The 12,645-nt window shown below is 41.2% G+C and overlaps 1 protein-coding gene and 1 long non-coding RNA gene across 2 annotated transcripts in view; both read right to left on the bottom strand.

Moving 5' to 3' along the window:
* Nucleotides 1-4,228, bottom strand: part of cbx1b (chromobox homolog 1b (HP1 beta homolog Drosophila)) — a 35,489-nt gene extending 31,261 nt beyond the window's left edge. Inside the window, exon 1 of the mRNA XM_064321406.1 lies at nt 4,198-4,228. The gene's annotated coding sequence lies outside the window, so the exon portion shown is untranslated. The remainder of the gene's footprint in view (nt 1-4,197) is intronic.
* A 6,257-nt stretch (nt 4,229-10,485) lies between these two features.
* On the bottom strand, nt 10,486-11,906 carry LOC135249487 (uncharacterized). Its single transcript, XR_010328704.1, has 3 exons — nt 11,444-11,906; nt 11,194-11,290; nt 10,486-10,653 (listed from the first exon to the last, which is right to left on the bottom strand). It is a non-coding gene; the product is annotated as an uncharacterized LOC135249487 (long non-coding RNA).
* Between the last annotated feature and the right edge of the window lie 739 nt (nt 11,907-12,645).

Genomic DNA, 12,645 nt, shown 5'->3' on the forward strand with positions numbered 1-12,645 from the left:
GATGTGCCAGAAGGACATCACAGACAGAATGGTTGGGAATAAATGCCAAACAGCATTGTTGTGAATATTTCCAAAGATCAAAAAGGCAAGAGTGAAATTAATGGCAGCAGCATAGTATAATGGGTAAGAAACCTAAACCTAAAGGTTGCAGGTTCAATCAGTGACAGGACACTGCCGTTGTACCCTTAATCTGCATTCAGTACACATATTCAGTATATATCTAGTTGTATAAATGGATGCAATGTATATGTTATGTAAAAGTTATAGTAAGAGCATCTATGCCTGTAATGTAATGAAAGGTGAGACACTAGAAAAAACTACTTATTTAATCCAACCCCCAGAGAGGGTCACCAGCAGCCTGGTTTCATAGTCCAACAACATGCAGGTGAGGTTATTTTGGAGACTCTAAATTGTCTGTAGAGTGTGAGAGGAAGGTTTGTATGGAAGTCAGGGGCGTGCACAGACATTTTGAGGGGCAGGGGCTCAACCCAAGAAAAAGCCCCTCCACCCCGACTTCAGCACACAACATCATGACATTGTATGAAAACTCACTCTCTCACACATGTACTCACACGCTTTACAATTATACGTATAATTATAACAATAACAGCAGCAACAACACAATAATAATAATAATAATAATAATTTATTTGGACCAGAGGAGCATTTCAGCCAAAGAGGACAAAGGGGCAGCGGCTCGAGCCAATGTAGCCATCTCATCTGCATGTCCCTGATGGAAGTCATATTTTACCTCCCACAAGAGTTGCTCTCATTATATTTTATTCAGGGGTTTTGATACAGTTATTTCTATATAAACTCCATTGCAGAGAAGTTTATTAAGACAGCATTTATGAGGAATGTGTAAAGCGTTCAAATGTGAATGTCATGATAAAAAATCATTTGGTGTCTGTCTGACAGTTCATGAAGTTTATCTTGGAATAATGATGGATAAGATAGAAGTCTCATAACTTCCTTGTTGGTGGTGACAGCTTTTCTGAGCCAATAGGTGCTTCGCTCAAACCAGAGCAAGTCGTTTCCCATCATGCATGAAGTTGTGCAGTCGGTGGAGAGCAACTGCGTTGCCTAGCCCTGAAAACTGCGAGCGCCTCGCTCCCGTGAGATTTCTGCGGATTTCCAGAGCAAGTCGGACAACATTCTAACCATTATACAATGCGCTTGGCAAGGCAGTGGTCAAAACTGCGAAGGCCTAGCTAATTTCAAACAAGCCTACTGTGTGAAGGCTCCACCTTGGTCTCTCGCCATTCTAGTATCACAGGGATCAAATGCTTAGTTCTCTTCTGTTCTCCATTCCAAATAAGTTGGATATGTTCTTTCTTTCATTTTTTATTAAGCTATTTCATCACAAATACTACAATGATGCTGCTCTTGCTGTATTTTCCATCAGAGACCACAAATAAACCTTGGTTTTACTCCCAATTACAAGCTCTCAAGTTCAGATCATGTTGTCTTGGGGACCTAGTCCTGCAGGTTCATTTATAACATAATTCATTATTCTAGTGCTACAGCATATTGGAGAGTGCCAAAAGGGTATGGATTTCTCTTACAAATTCCCATCACTAGACCTAGCCCTTTCGGAAGCTGTAATTACGAAAAATGATTCTGTCTGCCTGCTACCCCAACACCCAGGAACACCCAAGAAATAATCACAGATAACCTCTAAGAGACGATAATGCAACGAAGTTTTTACACAATTTTATACATTATGAGCACAGTAAAGGTTACTGCATATCAATTTCATTTTTCTGACCGATGAACTAGCCTACTTGAATTAGCTTGTTAGAAAGTAGACATGGTATATTAGGCTAGGCTAGGCAACGTGCAAGGACGGTGATAGCCTATGTTCTTTACTTATATTTTAATGCTTGCTCATTTATGGTCTAGTTGCTCGCACTGTTCCGAGTAATCTGCATCAAATGCTAAACATAGTAAGTGAACTGTCATTTGTCTGTAATATACCTTCTCACGGCCTGCGTCATCAAGAACATGCACGCATTTTTGCAGCGGAAATAAGGCTTTGTTATTATGGAAACTGGAGCAACATGGAAGGATTTAAGTTCACACATCTTTTTCTCTACTACTTAAAGTAATAATCTCGAAGATTTTCATTAAAATAAATGTCTTTTAAGTCACTATCTATCGCTGCATTGGGTAACACAATGGTGATTGAGCCTATTTTTATATTAATTTATACTATTATTATTATCATAATTCATGATTAAAAAACTTGGTGTCTGTGGCGACATTCCCGGGGGGGGGAAAAAAATCACAAGCGGCGCACAGTTAGTGACCCGTTTTTCACCACCCATCAGTGATTGGTCCGCCAGAGAGGGTAGGCGGAACTAACGCAACAGGCTCGCTCTTCAACTCACTTGTGTGTGAGCGGCGTACTGTTTTTTCCGGTGTCTGCTAGTGTTACAATAACAGAGAAGTGGGGGGGTTATGGAACCCTAAAAAAGTTTTTGTGTAACATGAGAGGTCATATTATTTGTTGATGTAGGTTTCATATTACAATATACAATATACGTATTATCAATACAATATTGATGACAATGTAACGTTACTAAATTACATAGCTATTTGCACAGCTAACGCTAGCTACTGGACCATGTCAAGAAAGGCAACATTAGTTTAGACAACGTTGCGCACAGTATACATCTCTCATATCAGGTAATGTTGCGCTAGCTAGCTAATGTAATTAACACAATCTAATGTCAGATAATTAGAAAAAACGCTAGCTAACGCTACTGACTGGTACCGACCTCGCAAACCGTCTCCCGAATGCAATGCTACCTTGTTGCAATGTAGCTAATTAAAGGCCAGTTCAGATCAATGATTTGCAAAGAGATTGGATGCAACTTGCAAAATTCCAAGACATCTGATTGTAAACGTTCTAAAGCTGCACTTGGCGATTTGACAAGGTGGGTCTTTTGAGACCCCAGGCAACAGCTTCAGATGCTCTGCAACTAACCAGTTCACACCACTGCAATTTTCTCTGCAACATTTTAAAACCGTTTTGTCTCGTTGCGAATCATTGATCTGAACTGGCCTTAACATTACCGTTATTTACATTGCCATCAAGTTCATCAATATATTGATCGGAATAAAGCCGGGGTTTAGGTGGAGCAGAGCCGGGTCTGATTTCTGTGTAAAGATGTCAAGCTGGAGAAAACTAAATAAACTAGAATACGGCAGTACGGATTAGCGTTGTTATTTTATTACGCTTCCTCATATGTTCCTTCAGCCTTGATGCCCTTTTTTTTTGATGAAATCTCCTTTGTTTTTGTTTTACTCTTCTTGTTAATTTAACACACAGCTCAGCTTTATTCTTGAACAGTTTAGCTAGCAAAACCAGAAACACCAGGGGTAACATTTTGCAAGGCAGTTGTTTCAAAAATACCACACAACAATCATTCACGAAAAAGACTGCTTATTGTGCACGAAATACATAATTGCACAAGCCACAGCGAATCCCGCAAATTCTTCTCTGCAGTCTAAAGATGTTCATACCGGGCAAAAGGTGGATAAAGAACGTTTGCAGAAATTGATCATCACTAATTCTACCCCAGGTTTGCTACGGCATTTTACCCCGGCTCGGCAGAGTAAAGACATCTTGAGTTCGCCTAATGTTAGACAACGAAAGAGTATGTACATATACATATACATGTACATATACTTTTATAACAACCGTTTTTTATTCCGTAAATAGTAAGTGTTATAGTTGGCGTGCCAACTGACTGACGTCACACAGGCGACACTGGTTGGATCCGGTTGGATCTATGGGAAGTGAGGTCCAAAAACACACCTGCAATTACCGCTTCTCGCCATTGGCACCGCCATAGAGAACGAAACTGAAATCGTCACTTTAAATACAGAAAATGTTGCACTGTTGCCTTTACGGCTGTATGTGTGTATATGCTACGTTTCTCAACCAAATACACAGTACAAATACATGAACTATACTGTTTATCCTTATATTTAAAAATGTGTTTTGTTTGCAAAAACATATAGGCTAGGTGCAACCAACATAACCAAAGTTATATAACAAAGCTTATAAAAACGGCCCTCAGTCAATCTGGCCAGTGGTTAAAGTCAGATGTTGCGTTAGCACAGACAAAGCGGTTGGTGGGACGGTAAAACTCTACAGGGTTTTTCGGTATCCATCTGCGTAATAACTACCGTAGTTGTCCCTCTCGTCCCTCGTAACCCAGAAGCGTCTATGTTAAGGAGAGCTCCGTGAAGCTAGCAACAATTAGACTTCCGGTTAAACTTCCGGTGAGTTTCTATCAAAATACAAGCACAGAATTAACGCAATGGCTTTATTAAGTCCCAAAGAATAACCAAAGAGATTCGAATACGGTATTAGAATCTCTTTGGAATAACATTAGAGTAACCACGGTTTCTGCGCTTTGATAGAGAATTACCTTTATTTAAAAAACATTTCAGATACAATTTGTACACAATCGCTATCTTGCTATTTGGATGGTTTAAATTACTAGCTACGTCCTTGCTATTTGGCTGGTTTAAATTACTAGCTTGCTGTTTGGCTGGTTTAAATGAAGCCTGGAATATTACTTTTTATGTATATTTTTTAAATTATGCAATAATTTCTTTGAAATCAGGATCCCAGTAATTGTTGCTGGTGTTTTAGTGTAGCCCGGCCATGCTTTGCCATACACTCTCAGTTCAGTACTGGCTCATTTGCATACCACATTACTGATAAAACTAAAAATTGTTATCAAATAAAAGGGGGTATACATTTACTCTACAGACCCATATCTATTCAAGATTGTGCAATAATTTGTTTGAAATTAGATTAGATTAGATTAGATTAGATTCAACTTTATTGTCATTGCACAGAGTACACATACTGAGACAACGAAATGCAGTTAGCATCTAACCAGAAGTGCAAAAGAAGCAGTAAAGTGCAGTAAGGTGTACGTACATATGTATAATATAAATATAGAATATGGAGTGAAAAGCTAAGGTATATACAGTATGAAAGTGAATACAATATGATAAATATGAATACAATACAATGTGGTATAAAACAGTATAGACAGTGGATAAGTATAAATATGTTAAATATATTATCAGCAAGGTGCGGCAGTGCAAGGTTCAGTCATTGGAGTAAGTTGAGTGGGGGGGGGGGGGCTGAGGGGTCCAGGTGGGGGTATCCAGGGTGGGGGGGGGCTGTCACCGTGGTGCAGAGTTCAGCAAGGTGACAGCTGAGGGGACAAAGCTGTTCCTGAACCTGCTGGTCCTAGAACGGAGGTTCCTGTAGCGCCTCCCAGAGGGAAGGAGGGCAAACAGTCTGTGGCTGGGGTGAGAGGTGTCCCTGGCGATGCTGCGTGCCTTCTGCAGACACCGCTTGTGCTGGACAGTCTGAACTGCTGGGAGTGGAGTGACGGTGATGTGTTGGGCGGTCTTCACCACCCTCTGAAGTGCTTTCCGGTCCTGCATTACATCATCATAAACATGACATAACAGCTGTCATAACCAGTCATGACTTGTGGCAGTCATAGCAGTGTCAGAATGGGCGTTATGGGGATGTATGCAATTCCCTGAAGCCTCTCTAAAAGACAGGGGTGGAGCAGAGGGGTTGATGTTGTGATGATTTTTGATATATGTGTGGTCCCAACTGCTGAATATGTGGGCACCTGCTCACTGAAATGCTCCTAACTTACATTGTGGCAAGTTTAATTTACTTAATTATGAAAGTAATTTGACATCCATCCATTATCTATACCCACTTATCCTGGTCAGAGTCGTAGGGGGTGCTGGAGTCTATCCTGGCATGCATTCGGCGAGAGGCAGGATTACACCCTGGACAGGGCACCAATCTATTGCATGTTTGACATGTTACTACATTAAATTCATATAAAAAGTTTTAACCCCCGGTTGATGTACCGCCAACATTTATTGCGTTATCCATTCAGTTATTACATTAACCAACAGTTATTACATTATAAAGGCCAAAGTTATTACATTAACTGTTTTTCCCACGGCACGCAGGAACTGCCGCCATGGGCTATGCATGGCAAATTGTGGTCACTCACTCACTCACTCACGGACAACCTTTGAGAGATATTTTGTGGGATGCATGCGCAGGTGGTGCCAGTTAAAATGTCTCTGCGGAAGAGATTTGCGCCGTGGGGTCTGGATGGTTACATCTTACATGCTTGTTATTACATTAACCACTGTTACTGGGGGCCCAATAGGGGAGATGATTTACCACTGAACATTTTACTGTGTAGGAAGAAAGACCTTTTGAAAAAATAAATTTTTGTTTTGATGTGCTGACTACAATTGCACTCTAATTAATAAAAAGGTTATATTAGACTTGCAGTCGGTACATGGTCTGCAGACAAGTACAGGCTTAATCAGTTGATTTAGATTTACAACCTTAACATACCAGACTGTAGGTTCTTTGACAGCCTCCATTTTGTTCACTTCTTCTTCTTCTTCTTCAGTGGGTGTACTGGCGGGTTGTAAATCAACTGATTAGGTGCATACTGCCACCTACTGTGCTGGAGTGTGGAGAGAATACAGACTAGGCTGAAGCAGATGGTTCATTATATTATGCACCACTCATTTTAATGAATCTGACAACTGCCCATATCCTATTACCAGTTCCACTTTTTCTACTAAAGATGCTAGGAACAGAGAATTCAGAGCACCCCACAGACTGCAGTTCCCTACGAAGCGCAACCCGCTCCTGCTCATAACTGGGGCAAGTAAGTAATACAGGCTCAACTGTTTCCTGTACCTGACATGTGTCGCATAAACCTGTAGCATGCGTTTCAACATTATGTAGTGTGGAATTAAGCCTTGTATGTCCAAGCCGAAGTCGAGTGATTGTAACTGCGTCCTCCCTACTCATGTTAGGTATGACCAGTCTCTGGGTATGACTCTACTCTGCTTCACTGATGCTTGTATCCTATGGAGATGCCGCCCTGTTCGACAAGCATCCCAGTGCTCCTGCCATTGCTTATTACAAGCATTTAAAATGAGTGATTTCCCTTCCATTCTGCCCAATGGAACAATTATATTTGCATTTTCCTGTGTAAGGGATTGTTTAGCCATTAGGTCCGCCTTCTCGTTTCCTGCCACCCCAACATGTGCAGAAACCCAGAGAAAATGTACTACTGTCCCAATCTGTCTTAGTCTGTACAACAATACAAATATTTCTGTTAAGATGTCTGTCCGGCTGGTCTGGAATGTTAACAGACTAAGCAACGATGCCATTGAGTCAGAACAGATCACAACCTTATCTGGTAGTACCTCTTCTACCCACCCAAGTGCCATCTTGATAGCAACCATCTCCGCAGTATACAGAGATGTCCCATCTGTAAGACGCCCACTGTCCCCTGTATTAAAATATGGCACATAAAAGGCTGCTCCTGTATGTTCTGCCTCTGGGTCTCTTGAGCCATCCGTGTAAACTGGAAAAAATACATAATGGGTAGTTCTAATATATTCCTGGACATAGCTTCTGATGAGTCTGTCAATTTCTCCACTTTTAATCAGAGTTTGTAACTGGACATCTATTTCTGGTGTGACAAAAATCCATGGTGGCACAGGGGACAGAGTGACTGCAGGCCCAAATACCCTATTCTCATTTCCGTAGCCCAGTCTTTTGCCTTCCATGCAAATCCTGTACCTCTTGAATTGCCTATCTCCCAACTATCCAGTACCAACCTAGTGGGGTGATTAACATCATGGCCTTGGAGGTTTACCCAGTATGCCATGGCCAACTTTTTCCTCCGAATGCTCAATGGCATCTCTGCTAACTCTAACTGCATCCCCCCTACTGGTGTTGATCTAATAGCCCCTGTGATGCATCTCATAGCTCAAGCTTGTATTACATCCAACCTCTTAAGAGTAGTGTGTGCTGCAGAACCATACACTGTACATCCATAATCTATTACAGAGTGAAGTAGTGCGTAATATATACCCATCATCGATTGTCTATCTGCACACCACTCCTGTCCTGCCACATACCTCGACAGATTTAACACTTTGCAGCATCTTTGTTCGATGTGTGTAATATGGGCGTTCCATGTTAGTTTAGCATCGAACCAAAGCCGTAAATATTTAAATGTTTCAACTCGCTCCAGAGGTTGACTGTACACATATAACTTAACATTTTGCTTTATCTTTTTTCTGGTAAAATACTCCTAACATGTTTTAAACACAGCTAGTTTAAACCCCCAGTCTAATGACCATTGTTCCACTTCCTTTATTGCTTCCTGGATGTTGTTTATTACAAATCTATGCTGTGCTGATATCATGACCAACTCTTGCAAAAACACCATTAATCATAATATTAAACAATACTGGACTAATGGCACTTCCCTGTGGTGTCCCGTTCTCCACACTGAGACTTTGCGATAGTTTATTGCCCACCCGGACCTGGATTGTGCGCCCAAATAGAAAGCTTAATATCCAATTATACATCCTACTGCTAACCCCCATTCTCTGGAGCTTTATGACATCACATTACATTACATTTATTTGGCAGACGCTTTTATCCAAAGCAACGTACAAAAGTGCATTTCATGGTCATGGACAACTATAAAACACAGGTTCAGTAAGATTCACACAGTGAACACTATTCTGACCTAACCTCTGCCAAGCCAACTAGGCAGAAGAACAAGCTCCAATATTAGGACAAATACAAATTACCAAAAAGTGCTGAAATGGGGGTACATGTAGTGAGTCTCATGAAAGGGGGGGATTTAAAGTGAAATGATATACATATTGGTGGTAGTTAGTCCAGGTATAGTCTGAAGAGATGAGTCTTCAGACCATGGTGGAAGATGGGTAGTGAGGGAGAGGTTCGAAGAGGGACAGGGAGTTTGTTCCACCACTGGGGAACTAGGGTGGAGAAGCTCTGTGATCCCTTTACTCGGGTGGGAGGGGGTACAAGGTGCCCTGCTGCTGCAGAGCGGAGTGGTTGAGCAGGTGTATAGAATCCTACAAGTAGATAGGAGCCATCCTGTTGGCTGCAGTGTAGGCGAGGGTCAGGACTTTGAACTGGATCCTGGAAGCGACCTGCAGCCAGTGGAGTGACCGCAGCAGAGAAGTGACGTAGGAGAATTTGGGAAGGTTGTAGATGACTCAGGCAGCGGCATTTTGAATCATCTTTAGTGGCTGTATGGCACAAGCTGGCAGGCTTGCAAGGAGAGAGTTGCAGTAATCAAGGCGGGAGGTCACCGTAGCCTGGACAAGCAGCTGGGTGGAGAGCATAGTCAGGTATGGTTGAATCCTCCTGATTTTGTACAGAAGGAAACTGCAGGACCGTGATGTTGCCTTGATGTGCTCCTTGAGGCCCAGGTAGTTGAGCAGGACCACCCCATGCTCTTTGTAGAGTGAGAGGCAGTCACTGTGGTACCATCAACCGTGATTGAGAGCTCACGTAGTAGGGAGGTCTTGTATGGGAAGAACAGCAGCTGAGTTTTGTTGAGGTTGAGCTTCAGGTGGTGGCTGGCCATCCAGGTAGAGATGTCAGCCAGGCAGGAAGATATCTTATCATCAACCTGTAAGGCAGAGGGGGGGAAGAAAAGAAGAGTTGTGTGTCGTCTGCATAACAATGATAGGAGAAGCTGTGTGCATTAATAACTAAACCTAGAGATTTGGTGTATGTGGAGAACAGCAGGGGACCCAGTACAGGTCCCTGCGGTACTCCCGTAACAAGGGGATGAGAAGCAGAGGCAGACCCCATCCAGGTGACCTGGTGACACACTCTGCACTGTTTTGCAAATAAAACTACTCTCCTGTACTTAGGCAGATCCACTGCCTAAGCAAGAATGACCTTCAGACCCAGCAATTCAAGGAGGCTGGTACTGAACAGAGGCAAGGACAAGGTGGATGACAATCACTTGGTTTGAACTGGATGGACAGCTGATTCCAGCAGGAACAGAGAAGCCAATCAGAAGCCTGTGGAACTGGCCTGGCTGCTCACTATAGTGAGTGGGAAGGGGACAACACTCCGCATACATGGCTGGGTGCAAAGGGTGGAGAAGGGTGGTGTCCCTGTGCAACCCATGCACTCCTCACCATTCTCTAAACCCATTCTGGCGTACAAACACAAACTGTCACTCACTGTGTAGTGATGGTTATGCCACCCGTGAAGGTTCTGTTGCTTTGTAAGTCACACATTTGTAACCCTCATCCTGAACTTATCGAAGTAGTGCAATAGGTTAAATAAATAAATATTAAACTCTAACCCTAAACGCTAATTATTATCTATAATAATGATCTATTATATCTATAATAATGATCTATAATGATTTATAATTAAATATAATAATACTATTATATATTGTATATTTTTTATATATTATTATATAATAATAATAGTAATGATAATAATATATATTATATTATATATTCTATTATATATAATTATTTGTTATTGTGGCAAACTGAGTGCCACCGCTCGGTTGACAGACGAGAGAGAGACGAGATTTATTTCAGGACGCAGATGTGTCTTTTATTTTCACGGCCGCCACACGGCTTTCGGTTTCATACAAAACACAATTTGGGCAACAGACTCTCAGTCAGCACTTCCTCCGTCTCCAGTAAGCCCTCGTCTGCCTCCGTAGACCGCCTTTTAAGCGCCCAGGCTCACTGTCGAGGTAATCAGCACATTGTCAATCAATCAAACAATTAAACATCGGTGCTGATTAGCAATCCCCAACAGCTGTGGCGCAGAGTCCGAGAGCCGCCCCGCCCACTCTCTCTCTGCAGCCAACGCAAAACCACGCCCACCCTACCACAGTTATATAAATAATAATTATTCAATATAATAATAATAATATTATATATTGTATTATATATTATATATATAATTATTTATTATATAAATAATAATATTATTATCATATAATTATATTGTATTATATATTTATATTATATTATTATGATCTAATAATAATAATAATAAACAAATGATTAATAAATAAATAAAATAAAAATATTAAACTCGAACCCTAAACTGTAATTATTATTTATAATAATCTATTATTACATATAATAATAATATTATATAATATATGTTTATATTATATATTACATGTTTATATTATATTAATATTATATTATTATTATTATCTATAATAATTATCTATAAGGTTCAGCATGAGGGTTAACAGTGTGTAACTGTTTTACCAGAGGCTGGGGGTGCACACGATTACTAGGTGCATTGTGTTCATCACAGCTGCCTTCTGCATCCTTGTGGGCTCTGCAGAAAGACCAAGCAGAGGACCTAAAACGAAATCCAAACGTGAATCTTCACGGATGACATAACCATCACTCAGTCAGTGACAGAGGGGAGATGAGCTGATATGACACTGAGGACTGGGACTGCATGGACAAACACTCCAGGTCACCCGTGATCAAGGTTCACACTGTGGCTTACTGTGATTGGTAGTGGATGAAGAGGAGACTCGCCTTTTTCCACTGGAACATCACAGCCCTCAGCGTAGGATTGGTAGGACTGGTAGGAGTGAAGGAGCAAAAACAAGAGGATCATACGGAAGAGTGTGGAGCACTGGATTAGCTACTTGTAGGGTTGGGCCGATGTAAAAATGATCAAACCGGTTTGCTATTAAACCAAATAGCGGACCGGACCGGTAATACCGAATTTTACCACTAGGCGTCGCACGTGACTCAGCCGCTCCCGAGTGGAACATAATGAGAGCCCACGAATGAGAGTGTAGCGGCTTTACCGTTGCAAAGCAAAAACCGCCGGTCGTTAATTCTATGAAAACAATGATGCTATCAAGAGAAAATAGTTCCCTTGTTTTATACCATACAATTAGCCCGTCTTTCTAAGACCCTCTGAAACGGGTTTTGAATGCCAGCTAGCTTTACGATAGGTTCGCCGTCATTTGTCACCTAGCCAATATTAAAATTATTGGTTTTAGGTCAGAATGGTCTCACGGCATGCTTGTTATCCTAGCTAGCTAGCTAACTATTGAATTGTATTCAAAACAGCGGTTACTATAAACGCAATCGTTCACAAACATACGGATGAAAATGCGTCCATAGCCATGAGTTAAATGGGTAACGCCCATTCTACTGTCCAAATAAGCGACGATTCCGATTTGTAAAGCTAGCAACAGTAACTAGAATTGTGATTCAACGTTGCCATCGTTGTGAAATTGGACATTGAAAACGGGAGGAGATGTAACAAAAATTCAAAAGCGAAAGTTGCTGTTTTTAACTGCTTTAGAATGCTGGGTTTTGTAGCGCATTGATTTTAGAACTGTTAAAAGGCCAATTAAGGTGTCCCTTTACTGAGAAATAATGCCCACCCTTGGACCAATCAGAATCGAGTATTCAGCAAAGCCATTGTATAATGAAATTGGATTTTTTTTTTGTTTTACTCAGACGCTAGTGGCTCCGTTTATAAACAAACATAATATTATGCTAATCACGTTGTCATATTGTTTATTACTAATGTAATACAAGTTTGATTTAGCGCCTTCGGCACAGGCTGCTGATGTAGGCTACGTCTCATAATGACAAATGCAGGTTCAGTCGGTTCGAATAAAATCAAACCGGTTTAAGCTCGTACACCGGACCTGACCAGAAACCGCCCCAACCCTAGCTACTTGA

The sequence above is a fragment of the Anguilla rostrata genome, chromosome 2 (assembly GCF_018555375.3).
Source record: "Anguilla rostrata isolate EN2019 chromosome 2, ASM1855537v3, whole genome shotgun sequence".
In the NCBI taxonomy this organism is placed as follows: Eukaryota; Metazoa; Chordata; class Actinopteri; order Anguilliformes; family Anguillidae; genus Anguilla; species Anguilla rostrata.